At 48.3% G+C, this 15,511-nt stretch overlaps 1 protein-coding gene and 1 non-coding gene across 2 annotated transcripts in view; one reads left to right on the forward strand and one right to left on the reverse strand.

Annotated features, from left to right (window-relative positions):
• The window catches only part of LOC120381727 (zinc finger protein 850-like), a gene marked incomplete at its 5' end in the record, with an annotated part of 427,702 nt that overhangs the window by 201,689 nt on the left and 210,502 nt on the right, over positions 1–15,511 (reverse strand). The window lies entirely within an intron of this gene.
• TRNAS-GCU lies at positions 13,738–13,819 on the forward strand. Its single transcript has one exon. It is a non-coding gene; the product is annotated as a tRNA-Ser (tRNA).

Genomic DNA, 15,511 nt, shown 5'->3' on the forward strand with positions numbered 1-15,511 from the left:
GGGGCTCAAGGGGCAGGGATGGGGGTTTCTGGCCGGGGAGGGAGGAGGTGAAAGGAGGCGAGTGGTGGGTGGGGGACTGACTAGGAGGAGATGCAGCAGGCCAGCGGGGGGCTAGGGGTTGAAGAGGGGTGTGATGATGGGGTCGAGCGGGGAGGGGGCAGGTCCTATTTTACTGCTGTGTGGTCACTCTATGGGTGCCATTTCTTCCCCCTCCCACCAACCTTCCTTTTTGGCCCACACCTGTTTTGGTGGGGCGGCGCTGGGGAAGGAGGGTTTGTTTCTTTGGGGCGGGCAGTGCTGGGAACGTTGTTTCACGGGGGCTGGGCCGCGCGGGGGAGGTGTTTCACGGGGGCGGGGGGGCACCGCGGGGGGGAGGCACTTTTATATTCTTGCTTTGAGTGCAAAAATAGCTAGTTACGGCTCTGGGACCCCATATTGCACTAGGTGCTGTACAATCCCTGGCCAACACTGGGACACCCAGGGGTTTCCCCTCAATCTCCCTGAGCCTCTGCAGCCCAACTTCTTCTACATCCATCCGGTTCTCACCCACCCACACACCCGGCAAAAATCCCAACCACACGGGGCGGGGCCGCGCCGGGCGGCGGGGCTGGGGCACAGCCTGGGGGCGGGCAGCTCCTGGGGGCGGGGCTCTGGCACAGAGCAGGGGCGGAGCAGCTCCTGGGGGCGGGGCTCTGGCACAGAGCAGGGATGGGGCTCTAGCACAGAGCAGGGGTGGAGCAGCTCCTGTGGGCGGGGCTCTGGCACTGCCTGGGGGTGGGGCAGCTCCTGGGGGCGGGGCTCTGGCAGAGATGGGGCTAGTTCCCACCTCAGAAAGTCCCTGGCCCGGTGACTGTGGCAGCTGCAGCCTGGGTTGGGCTTGAAGGAGCCAGGAAGGGGCTGGAGCAGTGGGGGGCTGGTAGGAAGGAAGCAGGAAAAACAAGGAAAGAGCCGTGGGGCAGCTCCTGGTGGCCGGTCTTTGGAAGGTACCAGACACTGCTGGTGCTGCTGCCTCCAGTGTGCGCTGGGAGCCGGGGCTGAGCTCCGGGCTGCTGCTGCGGCGCCAGAGGGGCTGCTCCAGGGACAGACTTTCACTGAAGCACTTTCTGTGCCCATCCGAGGTGGGGCAGCCCTGGGTGGGCAGAAGAGAGACTCCACACACAGGTCCCAGAAGCTGAGGGTCTCGCAGCCCCTGGAGATCTGCTCTTGGGTGGGGTCTGGACAGCGATGGAGCCCCTGCCTCATGCTGCCTCAGGTGTAGTGTGAGAAACTGCTGTGTGTAGGAATTTGCTACTTATGGTGCACTGAGCATGCTCACATGAACTGAGCATGCTCAGTAAATCTGCTGAAGCCACTTCCCTTCACCCTGCCCTTTCTCAGGATCAGATTCTGCAGATTGCTATTTACAGGGTGTCATAAACGTATAGCTACAGGTAGCATAAAATATCCTGTAAAGGGTTAAAAAGCTCAGATAACCTGGTTGGCACATGACCAAAAGGACCAATAAGGGAAGAAAATACTTTCAAATCTGTGGGGGAAGGTTTTTGTTTTCGTGTTCCTTTGTTCTCTCTGGGTCAGCGAGGAACCAGGGCATGGAAAATACATCTCCCTAAGCACATGGCATAGAAAAACCTTAGAGTTCTGTCCATAGGCAGGTCCCTGCAGACCTTGCTGAGTCACAAGGCATATCTGCCTTCTCTCAATGGGTCGATTGTGTAGCTGATGGTCCGTAATGGGCCATCAAGCAGGCTAGGCAGAACTGACACCAACTTGTCTGGCTGGGGTGTTCCCTGGAAGCAGAGCACAAGTTTGAAATACGGGCAGCATAGAGCCAATATTCATAATGTCAATTTCAAAAATGATACATATCTAGAGATGGCATCATTATAATCAGCTGTGAAAGTAGAATAAATTATATTGTAAAAATAAGAATGGATTAAAGAAATGTTGTATGTACCTTTAAGCAGAAATAAGAAATGTTGAAATACAGGTGCCAGGAAAAGAAACATTAGGCATAAACAATGGTGCTAATGGCAAAACATTAACAGAAGATGGGTAGTAGTTAGTAAGGGAATAAAATATGCATGCCTAACCCAGGTAAACTTATCTGATTCTGCTCCCTTTGTTATCTTGTTAAGTTCTCATCCTTTTATCTGTATAAATAAGAGAGTTTGTGTCTTGTATGGGACTCACATTATCTGAATGTTATTGGCGAAGCGCTTTGCTAATAAAAACAGAGTGGTCTGACAAATTGTGAGTCTTGATTTTAACTTTGACAATTTGGAGGTTCCACCGAGATGGCAACCGTCTTCACTGGGGCTGTGTGATTCCTGACTGTTTTTGTAGGACGACCGTGGAAGCCGGCACCTGGGCATTTGGCCCGAGCGGTCCTCCACCAGAACGGAAAGGTGCACGACCACAGTGAAGTCTACGCCATTGAACCTGTTGGTTCCCACTCTGTTCTGGTAGGGATCCCGGGATCTGACATCAGGAATCTGGTCAGGTAATTATTTCTGTGTTTTGTCCGGACTGAGGACTGTTCTGTCTCTGTGTCTATCCGTCTTCCTGTGGAGTGTTTGAGTCTGGGTGCCATCTCCGTCCGGGGATCGGCCGACCAAGGGGTTCCTGTCCCCGCGGTCTGAGTGAGTGGAATCTGCACAATTGCAGCCGCACCACACTTTGGGTAAATCCCTGGGTGTGAAAGCAAGGGCAATTGAGGCAGTAGCCTGTGGGCTCCTTTTGTGTGTTGCACTGGGCATTGCTCTGACAAACCCGAATTTCCTTCTTGTGCGATTGGTGTGTGAAGTCCTCCTGTATGGGTAACCAGACGTCTAAGTAGGGACAGTTCCCTAAACGAACGCCGGCTCATTTTATATATTTAGGATGGGTCCAGACTCCTGTAAGAAGGGTCCGGACTCCTGTAAATTTCTGGAAAAATGGTCTAGGCTAACTCAGGGGGATCCCAAAACTCAGTGGCCACTGTTAAAATCTTGGAACAAAGACCGAGTGGACGTCTTAAAGGACAAACTCGGCCAACCTAAAACTAAATTGGCTAAAGAGGAGGTTAATTGTTTCATTCAGTGGTGGGAAGAGGCAAATCGTAGCTGGACAAAGAAAAAAAAAACTCGCCTCTCTCAAATATTCAAATAATAAGTTGAAAGCTTTATTAAAAGCCTCCTCTCCCACCACCAGACCGAGCGCTCCCCTTTACCCCGTTCTCAAAAAACCCACCCCGGATCGATCCAACCCCCTTAATACTCCCATCTCATTGTAAAAAGGACAAAAAGCAGGATCGGGCCCAGAAAAGCAGGCAAGCAACAGATAAAGAAACTGAAAAACAGGTTGGAAGCCCTAAGGGCATAGTGTTGGCAGTAAGAAAAGCAGTAAGTGCAGGCATGAACCCCTGGAACAATACTTAAAATGGTGAAATCTGAGGTGATAAAGGTGTTATTTTGGGAGATAAACGAGTGATTTAAGGAAAGAGTGAAAAGTTAACTCTACAAAGGCTGGAGAGAATTAAGCAGTTAAACTTTGTGAAAATGTTAAAAAGAGAGAGAATTCTTGGTTTCTTTGCAGCCATTCTGAAGGGAAAACGGGCCCTTTTCCAAAAGAGTGCCTGTAAATAATCCAAATATATATAGAGCTATGTAAAAACAAAGCAGTGTAAAGGAATAGAAAATGTGTATGTATCTATTTGTCTGTGAAAATATGTAAAGTTCTAAGAAGCTAAACCAGCACATCTGGTTTGTAAAACTCCTGTTTTGTAGGTGTAAGATAAATTGGTTTTGTTTTTGTTTTTAATGCCACTAAAAATTCATTTGACTCTTAATTCAAAGTTGCAAAACTGACAGACCTTTTTGTAAGACACAGGTAATTAGTGTTGTTTGGCTTTGGGATTTAGCATTTAACCCTTAAGGGGTAACTTGATTCTTTATAAAATTTAAAATGTTTTTTTTAAATAAAAACCAAGTCATGGCTGCAATAGGGCAGTCAAAATCAGGAGAATAGGGAGAGATTCTGGAGTCTTTTTGTTTGTTTGGTTGTTTTTTTTTGTAACAATAGCAGATATGAACTGTAGTGAAAAAAAAAATTTAACAGTGCCCCTCTGAAGCAACAGGTGAGGTGCATAAAACAAAAAGAAGCAATGTTAAAAACATTGAGCCTTAAAATGGCTCTGTGTAATCAGACTGTCACTTTTGATAAGGGTACATGAAAACTCTGTAAGAAAAAAAAAAACAGTTACATCGTATGTAAAAATTGATATGGCTAATGTTTAAAAAAAAAAAAAAGTTGTAGTATAGAAGGAATGTGCTTTTTCCCTAGAACATGTGCAGTGTATATTGTAAAAAGGGGTAAAAGAAATACAAATGAAATATGCTACTGAATTAAAATCCTATTAGGGCTCCAAAAAGAGCGCAATAGACTGTTTTCTTTTTCAGATCTCTGTGTGTTTTGTAAGCAGGAGTTGAAAGTGGAAAGAAATCAAAACTCTGGTGAAAGTTGATTGTGTCCCTTTTAAGGCAGAGTCTCTGAGCTCTGCTGATGGCTTTGAATCCAAAAACAACAACAACAACAAAAAAACATGGTATAACAAGATATCTTTAATAGATTTGATGCTAATGTTATTGTTTAATATTAAACATTGAAATAAATGTAATATTAGTAAGTACCCCTGTAACAACGTATAGTATGTATGATTTTTGGAAAAATCCTTTAAGGTAATATGGTAATGATGCTTCTCAGCTATTACCTGTGAATAAACTTAAAGCTTAACACAGCAGGAAAAACATTACAAACTTGGTCTGCTATATAAGAAGAAAAACTTGAGGTACACCATCTCATGAATTTAATAACTAAACAGTGGAATAATTTCCCCATAACCCTTAAAAAGTAGAAGCCATTAAAACCTGGCATGCCTATATAAAAAAAAAAAAAAAAAAAAACCACAGGAAAATATGGAGGTAATTCCTCTGTTTTCCCTGCAATCAGCAAGGGTATTTGTAAAAGAAAGGAATCTTTTAAGCGACAATCAATGCCACCCTGAAAGGGGTAGAAAAATGTTTTTTGTCTTTCAGAAAAAAAAAAAAAAAAAAAGCTAATACCAGCTACAGAACAACCTATTACAAAAACAAATGAAAGTTAAAAAAAAAAAAAAAACATACTGCAATAGCTATGAAATGTACTGAAATGCAGATATTTAGAACATAAAATGTTTTGTGGATGCAGTATGTCTCCAGTACGGTAAGACAAAATTTGTTAAGTAAAAAAAATTGTTATTAAAATTGCACACCAACAGGCTCTGGAAGCAAAGATATGGAAAGTTAGCCCACTCCACAGATTGCACCTGGGATCCTTCTGGCTACCTCAGACCTCAAGCCAGTGGGCTGGGGAGGAAGGGAAACTATTGGACACTAGCGGTTGTACCAAGTGGACTCCTCAAAAGTGGGTATGCTTATCCATGCCTGTTGCTCCAAAGCCCTGTAGTAAAGACACCTCACTAGGATCCTGTATGTGGGATAAAATTAATAATTAGGCCAAAGTATTGTATAACGGGCAATGTGTGTGTTAATTCTTGGAAAGAAGTGTTTTAAAAGAATAAAAGTGTTAGCAACCCACCAGTAGACAAATGTACATGTAATGTAAGTACTGTGTTTACCAATAATCACATTTACTATTTGCCACAACCAAAAAGTCTCAGCTTACTGTAAGCACTGATTTAGCTGAGTTCTCTATCAGTCTTGGCATTGAATGGCAAACAGTTACCAATTATCTGTTTAAAAAGGTAAAAAGGTAACATAGTTCCTAAAAACAAACAAAACAATATGGGAAACAGAACCATTCATATTATCTGGATGGTCTCCCACAACTACTGGCATACTAATGTTACTACCCCTAATTGTTTTTGGTTTTAAATTGTATGTGTTTAATTAAAATGTTTAAAATATGCTGGTAAATAAAACAAATGTATGCACAGCTAAAGCCACAGGCCCAAATCACCTCCCAGTATTTTACTACATAAGAAGTGACACTGGCGATGAATAATCTTAGTGTCAAAAGGGGGATATGTAGGAGCTGGACTTTATAATGTATAATTTGATTTCATCCTACCAGCCACCCTTTTTGAATAGCAGAAAGAAATGACCCTCTGGGACTATAAGATTCTGTTTTCCCATATGCATTACAAATTGGGCCCTCTCTAACTCTTTGTTTTAAGATTTAGGTAGTAAGAGACAGGATTCTCTATTGTGTCTATGTTAAGTAAATTAGAGAAACATTGAAGGCCTGGGTCTCAATGTAAATTGTCTTGGTTAATTGTAAAACTTAGCAAGGTTTAATTTGCAATGCCTTTTTGCTCAATATAAAATACTACTGTTTGTATTCTCAATCTGTTTGTGTGAATGAGGAATGAATGCATCAGGAAAAGATAAGGTGTGAAGGCCATTGTTATAGCCAGAGTCAAGGAAAGAAGCAAAAAAGACTTAAAGAGTATCAAAGAATCATCAGGCACTGCTTACTACCCAGATGGCTGTTAAACTGTCTGGCATCCGCAGCATGAGTACATGCTTTGCCGTGTAAGAATGCACCACCCCCAGTGAACCAATCACCACCTCAGGACCACGCAGAGTCAATTTTGACTCCAGAAGATGACGTAGAGGAACAGCCTGCAATACCTTACAATCTACGTTCTCGTAAGGGTTGCCAGAAGCAGACAACTACCTAAAGCAAGGCCCAAGAAAAAGCAGTAGTGAGCCTAGCGCCTGCTGCCTGGTGGACATAAAACTGTGACTACAGTTCCCTCAGCTGAGGTTGTCAGAACCAGAAGGGCCCTGCCTCCAACATGTGGTGCCTGTTCCTCGGCTGTTGGTGTCTGAAGGTCTGGGGAGTCCACAATGACAATTCTTTTATCCAGCAGCAAGTGTGGATAGCTCAGACCCTTAATATTTCTAAATGCTGGGTCTGCAGCCACATCCCAGCCCACTCTCAAACTGATGTTCCTGTCCTGGCTCAATTCCCCAGACCTCACTGGAGGACCTTGTCCGTTTAACACAATATGGAACAGTAATGACACCTGGGAAGAGACTATTGGCAGTTCCTTTAACCCACTTAGGGGAGTAATACACCGGGCAAAAAGGCTCCTGAGGTTAAAAGAAGTAGTTAAAATAATGGCAAATAAAACTGGAGAAAGTTTTAAGAGCCCTGGCCAAAGAAACAGGGGCGGTCCGACAGGTGGCCCTCCAAAAACGTCAGGCATTGTACATAGTGCTGGCGGCCAAAGGAGGGACCTGTGCTCTCATTAAAAAAAAACAAAACAAAACAAAACAAAAAAAAAAACAATGTTGTGTGTTTATACCTGACGATACCAATAAGGTAATAGATCACGCTAGCCACTTAGAACAAATCGCATATATTCCCCATAAAAAGCCAAGTTCTTTATGGAAGTGGCTAAGTATTCTGTGGTATAGGAAACTGGTTGTTTCAGGAAGCCCTAACTATCCTGTTTGAAATCCTAATAATTTTTGTATGTTTTCAGTTAGTCTCCTGTTGTACCCAAAATTGTGTAAGGCATGCTACTCAGGTAACTGCCCCAGAACAGAGTGCTAATACAATAATTTTATACAAAGAGAAAAAAAAAACGGTTAATATGTAAAACCCAGTAAAATTTTGGTCATGGCGTAAGCTTGACCAAAAGGAGGGATTGTGAAAGTAGAATAAATTATATTGTAAAAATAAGAATGGATTAAAGAAATGTTGTATGTACCTTTAAGCAGAAATAAGAAATGTTGAAATACAGGTGCCAGGAAAAGAAACATTAGGCATAAACAATGGTGCTAATGGCAAAACATTAACAGAAGATGGGTAGTAGTTAGTAAGGGAATAAAATATGCATGCCTAACCCAGGTAAACTTATCTGATTCTGCTCCTCTTGTTAAGTTCTCATCCTTTTATCTGTATAAATAAGAGAGTTTGTGTCTTGTATGGGACTCACATTATCTGAATGTTATTGGCGAAGCGCTTTGCTAATAAAAACAGAGTGGTCTGACAAATTGTGAGTCTTGATTTTAACTTTGACACAGCCAATCAGAACCTCTCCATAGACCCCTTACACGACAACCTTTCTACAATATTGGCTGCAAATATAGAACAGTGGTCGCAATGGTGATCGATACGGTTACAGATTATGTCAATAACATCACAGGAGGTGACACGGCATCAGTGAGACTGATACTGGAATAGCCTCCAGTTTTGGTGTCCTCATTTGAAAAAGATGTTGTGAAACTGGAGCTGGGGCAGCAAAGAGCCACCAAATGTCCTGAGGGCTGGAGAAAAATGCCTTCTAGTGAGCTATTGAAAGAGCTCAACCTGTCCAGCTTATCAAAAGAAGATTGAAAGGTGACTTAATTGAAGTGTTGAAGTGCATTAATGGAGAAAAAAGATTGGATATTAAAGGGCTCTTTAATCTAGCAGAGAAAAGCATAACAAGACCCAATGTCTGGAAGGTGAAAAGAGACAAATTCATATTACAACTAAGGCACAAAGATTCAACAGCGAGGATGATTTACCCCAGGAAGAAGCTACCAAGGAAAGTGATGGATTCTCCATCTCCTGATGTCATTTCATGAAGACTAGATGCCTTTCTGGAATGTGTTTGCCCCAAAAGTAGCTCTTGTGTCCTACAGGAGGCCTGTGATATGCTGGGGGTCAGATTAGATGCTCTAATGGTCTCTTCTGGCCATAAAGTCGACTCATTTCTGAAAAACTGAGTGTAGCAGTGGGAGCAGCGTCTGATGTTTCCCTGTCTAGCCGGCTTGCTGCCTAGAACGAATGCTCCTTGAGTGGGGTGATCCACTGGGAGTAGCTCAAACCTGCAAAGTGCCTGGCCAGGGGCAGGACATTGGCACAGCAAGGGAGGGGTGTGGCAGTGACATCACAAAGGCCTTTGGCAGGACCTCAGCCTATTGGTCCAAGGTGGTGGGGAGGTGGTGACCTCACAGAGAGATGCTGACATCAGCCAGGCAGGAGAGGGGCGAGGGGCCAGGGAAACCTCAGAGACCCCTGTGGCTTTGCTCCAGCAAGTCTCCTTCTCCAGGTCTCTCTTTGAGGACTGAGAGTGTATTCGGGTTCACAGACGTGAGCGCCAGGAGGAACCTCTTTCGAGTTTTCTCCTTCCCTTTTAGTGATTTTACTGGAAAATAGCCGTCCCTGTTTAGAAGGTCAGAGCCTCCTGGAGGTTTGAAACCTGTTCAGTCTGATCCAGCTGGTGACAGTTGAATTCTATAAAAGCAACAAAGAATCCTGTGGCACCTTATAGACTAACAGACGTTTTGCAGCATGATCTTTCGTGGGTGAATACCCTTTTCTTCGGATGCAAGTGGGTATTCACCCACGAAAGCTCATGCTGCAAAACGTCTGTTAGTCTATAAGGTGCCACAGGATTCTTTGTTGCTTTTACAGATCCAGACTAACACGGCTACCCCTCTGATAGTTGAATTCTAGGCATGGAAAACAGGAGCTTAAGAAGGCAGAATTTTATTGCGCACCTGCGATTTTCTCTCTTAGAATCACTGGGGCCATTAGGGTTTGTCCTTTTTCTTTCACCTTTTCCTCCATCCCTCCCTCCTTTCTCTTCGTCTCTTGCTTCTTTTGTCCTTTCTCCTGTTCCCCTCACGAGGGAGGTGTGTGTGTGTGTAGGGCAGTGCTCTGCAGCTCCCACTGTGGGAGGTCCACCCAAAAATGTGGGGCTGAAATAGTGCTCGGGCAGTGATCCCCACCAGTGACCTGGGCCATCCTTTGGGCTCTCCAGTGAGAACCCTCAGCCTCCCGCCCTCAGTCTCTACCCTGATTGGCTGAGCAGGGGGTTATTGACAGGGAGGAGACTCAGATCCTTGTTGTTCTCTTTTAAGACCAAGGAAATAAGTCAGAACCAGTTCTATGTTTGATGAATTTTGCTGCTTCTCTACATTAATGGTCTCTGAGCAGCTCATGATTCTCTCTACGTTGCAGTTCTCCTCAAATACTTGCTGAATAAGTCCTGTGCACTGTTGTTGGTCTGGAGCTCATCTGAGAGCACTTTATTCAGGTCATTCCATGTCTGAAATTCAAGATCCGAGGGTTAGTTTGAAAATCAGGGCTCTTGGGTCCTATTCCCAACTCTGCCACTGACTGGCTGTGTGACCTAAGACAAGTCAATTCTCCTTTCTCAGCCTCAGCTTCTCCCTCTTTCAAGTAGGGATAATAATGATCCGCTCCTACCTACCTCAACACACTCACTCTTCCCCAACACACACACACACTGTCTCTCCCCCCACACACACAGTCTCCACACTGCAGTTGAAAAGCAGCTGGCAATCTAGTAGGATGCCCATGGAACAATGGGAGAGAGAAACCTGCATTACTGAAAGTGCAGCCATGGAGCCACTACACACCAGCCTGGCCTAGCTGGCAAGAATCAAATCTCCACAGAAACACCCTGTGGCTTCTAACCCAGCTCCCTAAGGCCTCAGCCACAACCACTTAACACAGGGGCCTTTCTACACTCTGGTTCTGTTCTCACTGAAGGGTCATTTCCAATTGTTCACTCGGATCAGCTTCCCCAGCACACTCACTGCTGTGCAGCTCTGTACGTGTGGCCATGGCTGAACAGCCAGAGTTCCTGCCCATTTCCCCATTTCTGTTTGTGGTTAATGATGTTGCAGTAGATGGTTCGTTTCCTGCCTTGGCAATTCAGACGGACCCTTTTCCCAGCACATCAGTCCCTGGCTGGGTCTCCTGGGCAGTGGAAAACATCCCTTGTTTGGCCCTGCCAAGGGGATCGTGCAGAGCTGAGACGTCACTCGGCTTGGATCAAAGGGGGAGTTGGATGGAATTTATCACACAACCCTCCCTGCTCCCCAGAGCCCCACGGGGAGAAGCTAGAGAAGGGGGAGTCGTTCCTCCCCTGCGCTCCCAGAAGAGCTGCTAGGACTCCTTCCTGCCAGCTACTCACCCCTGGATCCATCCTCAGCTCCTGGGATCTTCCTGCTCCAGAGGCTCCAGAGGCCTGGGGTGGGGAGGGCGTCACTGGACCGTCTGACACACAAGGGAGGTTTCTGCAATTGAAGGAAGGAGCAGAAAATGGAGAGGAAAGAAACAGAGAGAAAACGCCTCGTCTCTCCCCTCCCCCTCCCAGCAAGACATGTTACCAAGGACCAGCGTTAGGGGAAATGGTGCCCTGGGCAAACCTTGTACTTTGGCCCTATCCCGTCGCCCCTGGACGATCCCCCTCCCCCTTTACCGCCAGCGCCTGCACTCCCGACCCTTGCACCTCCCCCACCCCTAACTCTGCCCCCTCCTGTGCCCTAACCCCTACGCTGTGTCCCCTTTGCCCTTAACTCCTGCACTCCCATCCTGTGCCCCCAGCCACTGCCCCTCTCCTGCACCCCCTTCACCCGTAATCTCTGTGCCCCCTCCTGCACCCCTTCATGCAACCCCTGCACCCCGTCCTGTGCCCCAGCAACTGCCCCTCTCCTGCACCCCCTTCACCCCAAACCCCAGCACCCCCACCTGTGCCCCCAGCCACTGCCCCTCTCCTGCACCCCCTTCACCCCTAACTTCTGTGCCCCAGCCACTGCCCCTCTCCTGCACCCCTTCACCCCTAACCCCTGCCCCTCCTGTGCCACCAGCCACTGCCCCTCTCCTGCCCCTTCACCTCTAAACCCTGTGCCCCTCCTGTGCCACCAGCCACTGCCCCTCTCCTGCACCCCTTCACCCCTAACCCCTGCGCCTCCTGTGCCACCAGCCACTGCCCCTCTCCTGCACCCCCTTCACCCCCAACCCGGCACCCCCTCCTGTGCCACCAGCCACTGCCCCTCTCCTGCACCCCCTTCACCCCTAACCCCTGCGCCCCCTCCTGTGCCACCAGCCACTGCCCCTCTCCTGCACCCCCTTCACCCCTAACCCCTGCACCCCCTCCTGGGCCCCCAGCCACTGCCCCTCTCCTGCACCCCTTCACCCCTAACCCCTGCACCCCTCCTGTGCCACCAGCCACTGCCCCTCTTCGGCACCCCCTTCACCCCTACCCCCTGCACCCCCTCCTGGGCCCCCAGCCACTGCCCCTCTCCTGCACCCCCTTCACCCCTAACCCCTGCGTCCCCTCCTGGGCCCACGTGGGGACACTGACCTGTGTGCATGGAGCAGCTGGCATTGCTCCTCCCTGGAACGCTGCTCCTCTGGGTACCCCTAGGGGCTGCGGGGTGGGGTGGGTGGGGCGGAGGGGGGCAAGAAGCAACATCATCCGAGCTCCCTGCATCCAGGTCACTTTCCTCAGCCGGGCTGCGTCAGGGGAGGGCAGAGAGCAGCAGCTTCTGATGCTCCCCTCACAGCCCAGCCCAGGTGGGGAAAGTGACCAGGACGCATGGAGCACATAGTGTTGCTCCTCGCTCCCCCCACCCTCTGTGGGGCCATGGAGGAGCACTGGGGCAGGGGAGAGCAGTGAGCACCTTTGCATGGCCACACGGTGCCCTTTGACCCCCTGGAGCCCTGGGCGGCTGCCGGGGGCCCCACCCCTAAGGCCGGCCAGGCTCCCCAGCACGAACAGCAGAGACACAGGCAGACTGGCCACCCACTGAGCAGAGGTAGCCTGGGCGGCTCGTAATGGAGGCTGGGGGGGGCTCAGCCTCCCCAAACCTTGCGTTGCCAAGGGGACAGTGGGGCCCATGACTAGGGGCCCTGTCCAAATTGGGCCCCCATGGGAAAGTCTCCCCCACGTCGGCCCCAGGGCTGGAGGAGCTCCCACTCCCTGCTACGGCCCGGGGGCTGCAGCAGGGGCACAGAGCTTCTCTGGTCTCGGGGCCGCAGCGGGGCCGGGGTAAAGGAGTGACAGGGTGGGGCCAGTGGGGGAAGGGGTGGAGCAGAGGTGACAGTGGGTGGGGCCATGGGTGGAAGGAGTGGAAGGGGGCAGAGCCACAGACAGAAGTGGGGGGGGCAGGGTTCCGGTGCTGGGGCCCCCGCACTTGTTCTCCCTTTCCCTGGGCTTTGGCATCACTAGCCCCTGCTTAGTGAGTAGGGGTCAGTGGTCCCCAAAATGTGGGGCGTGACTCCTAGGGGGACACAGAGGAAGATTGATGGGGGCACCTCAGGGCCTGAGCCAGCCCCCATGGAGGGCAGGGAGGGAGCCCCACTCAGCCCCAGCTCTTCCTCAGCCTGGGCCCCTGGCTCCCAGCCGGGCCTCGACCCCCTGACCCCTGTCCGCACCCTCTCCCCAGCAAGCAACGGCCCCACTCCCAGCCCCGGTTCTCGACCGCGGCTTCCGAGGGGCCACAGCCATGGATACGAGGGCGCAGTGTGAAATGTTTGGGGACCACTGGGTTAGGGTGACGTCCTCAATCACTTCTCTGCCATCCAATGAAAGCGATTCCTCCCCCACCCACCCCTCCGTCAGGACGGCCTAGGTACGTTCTGCTCCCTTCACTCGTACAGGAAGGAGAATAACATTTCATTCCATTCAACCCTAAAGTGATTTGCAACCCACCATCATCCCAAACTGGTCATTTTGGGGAAGCGGCCCCATCATGCTGCATAGCTAGGCAGAGTAGGGGTGTCTGTGCAAACACGGCCTGTTCCTGAAGTCTTCCCCCAGCTCCTCACTAGATGTGAGGGGGGAGCTCATTCAGCCCCTGCTTACGCTTCGTATTTAAAAACGTCTTAGTGGCCCTATCTCTGCCAGCCTTAGATTTCTCCTCCTGTCCCTGTTTTAGCAACTTAGATGAGGTGGCCGAGTGGTTAAGGTGATGGACTGCTAATCCATTGTGCTCTGCACGCATGGGTTCAAATCCCATCCTTATCGGATGTATTTAGTCTTCACTCTCCTTTATAGACAACCATCTCCCCCCTTGGTACAATGACAGATCCAGCAATGTTGCTTCTTGCAAACAAAAGCCTTCTCAGAATCTCAGCTGCACCCCCTGCTTCAAATAAAATGTCTAAATCCCAGATTTCTAAAAAAAAATTTCTCTAGTCCTGCATTATTTAGTTTTTATCTCAAAAGGGAACAGCCTCATAATCTTCCCCCAAACACCCTGGGACCTCCCCAGATAATTACAATACCTCCATTCTGAGCAAGGTCACAACAGTGAACCAGAGCTAGTGTCTAGGCCAAGCTGGTCTGAAGGAGGCAACTCAACCATCTTCTCTTGGCAAGGTCTGACTGAGAAAACAAAATTCCCCAAACTGAAAATTTTCTGCTGAAAAACCACTACTAGTCTGTTTGGGGACTTTGATTGAATGTACTATTATTATTCTCTTCTGGTTTCTGAATCAGTTTTGTCATCCAGGTGTGTTTCCAGCTGTTGAGTTGTGGGGGAGAGAGGCCAACTCATAATGTCTCTACCCCTCCTTTCATAGTTTCTTCCAACTGGCTAGGAAGTCCCTTTGCTAGAATGTGAGTCAAGCAGTGTCCATTGTCGCTGTGCTATCTCGGAGAAGTCTGCATTGTACACGGTTCCTGGGATAGTCCTTGGGAGTGTGGATCCCTTTAATGGGCCAGCAGCGAGTCTGGCTCCTCCATTGTCACACCTGAAAGGCTGGTGGTGGGCATTTCCCAACCTCATCTCAGTTACACACACAGAGCAAAACTTCCCAGCCAATGCTACACACACAATCCAACACAATAGTAATGTTCAACAGACCAAGACTTTTGAAATGACACCTCACCAGGCAGACTTTGTACAAACCGTATCATCATTATATGAGAGCGGTGAATATGGGGCTTCCAGGGTGCTGCTTTGAGCACAGCGAGCCACCCCTTGGCTGACATTGCAGTGGAGACGTACCCTTAGAGTCCATCTCTCCTGGGATAAAGATGGCAGCATGGCTGGCCTGGACCATCTGACGTGGGCTCATGGAGCTAAAGCTGAGAGGCTAAAAACTGCGGTGCAGATATTTGTGTTCACACTGAAGCCTGGGTTCGGAAACCCTCACCCCTCGTGGGGTCTCAGAGGTTGGGCTCAAGCCCATCTGTCTGCACTGTAATTTTATACTCTTGCAGCCCAAGCCCCATAACCCTGAGTCAGCTGACCCGGGCTTTGTGACAGGTGCCCTGGGTGTGTTAATCACAGTGTAGACATAACATTAGGCTACGTCTCCAGTGCAATGAAACACCCACGACTGGCCCGTGTCACATTAATCAGGGTCATGCGGCTTGGCAGGGCCGTCCTTAGGATTTCTGGTGCCCTAGGCGAGATTATTAAACTGGTGCCCCTGTGCCTGATCTGCTCTTAGCAACACAAATATAAGCGTACAGTATTGGAAAACTTGCCACATTCACGTTATTAAAACCAGTTTAACTTAACGAAGCACACTGTAATGCTGATGGTCTAGCACTAAAGAAGTAGCCCTATAGAAAAAATTCTGATTTGACAGAATGATGCAAATAATATAATTTTTTTAATTTGTCAAAATTTTATTGGAAATTTATATGAAGAGTTATTGAAACAAAGATTTGTTTTTAATTAAAAGCAATCTTTCTGGCTTTTTTGTC

Source organism: Mauremys reevesii, linkage group 14 (genome assembly GCF_016161935.1).
Source record: "Mauremys reevesii isolate NIE-2019 linkage group 14, ASM1616193v1, whole genome shotgun sequence".
Classification (NCBI taxonomy): Eukaryota; Metazoa; Chordata; order Testudines; family Geoemydidae; genus Mauremys; species Mauremys reevesii.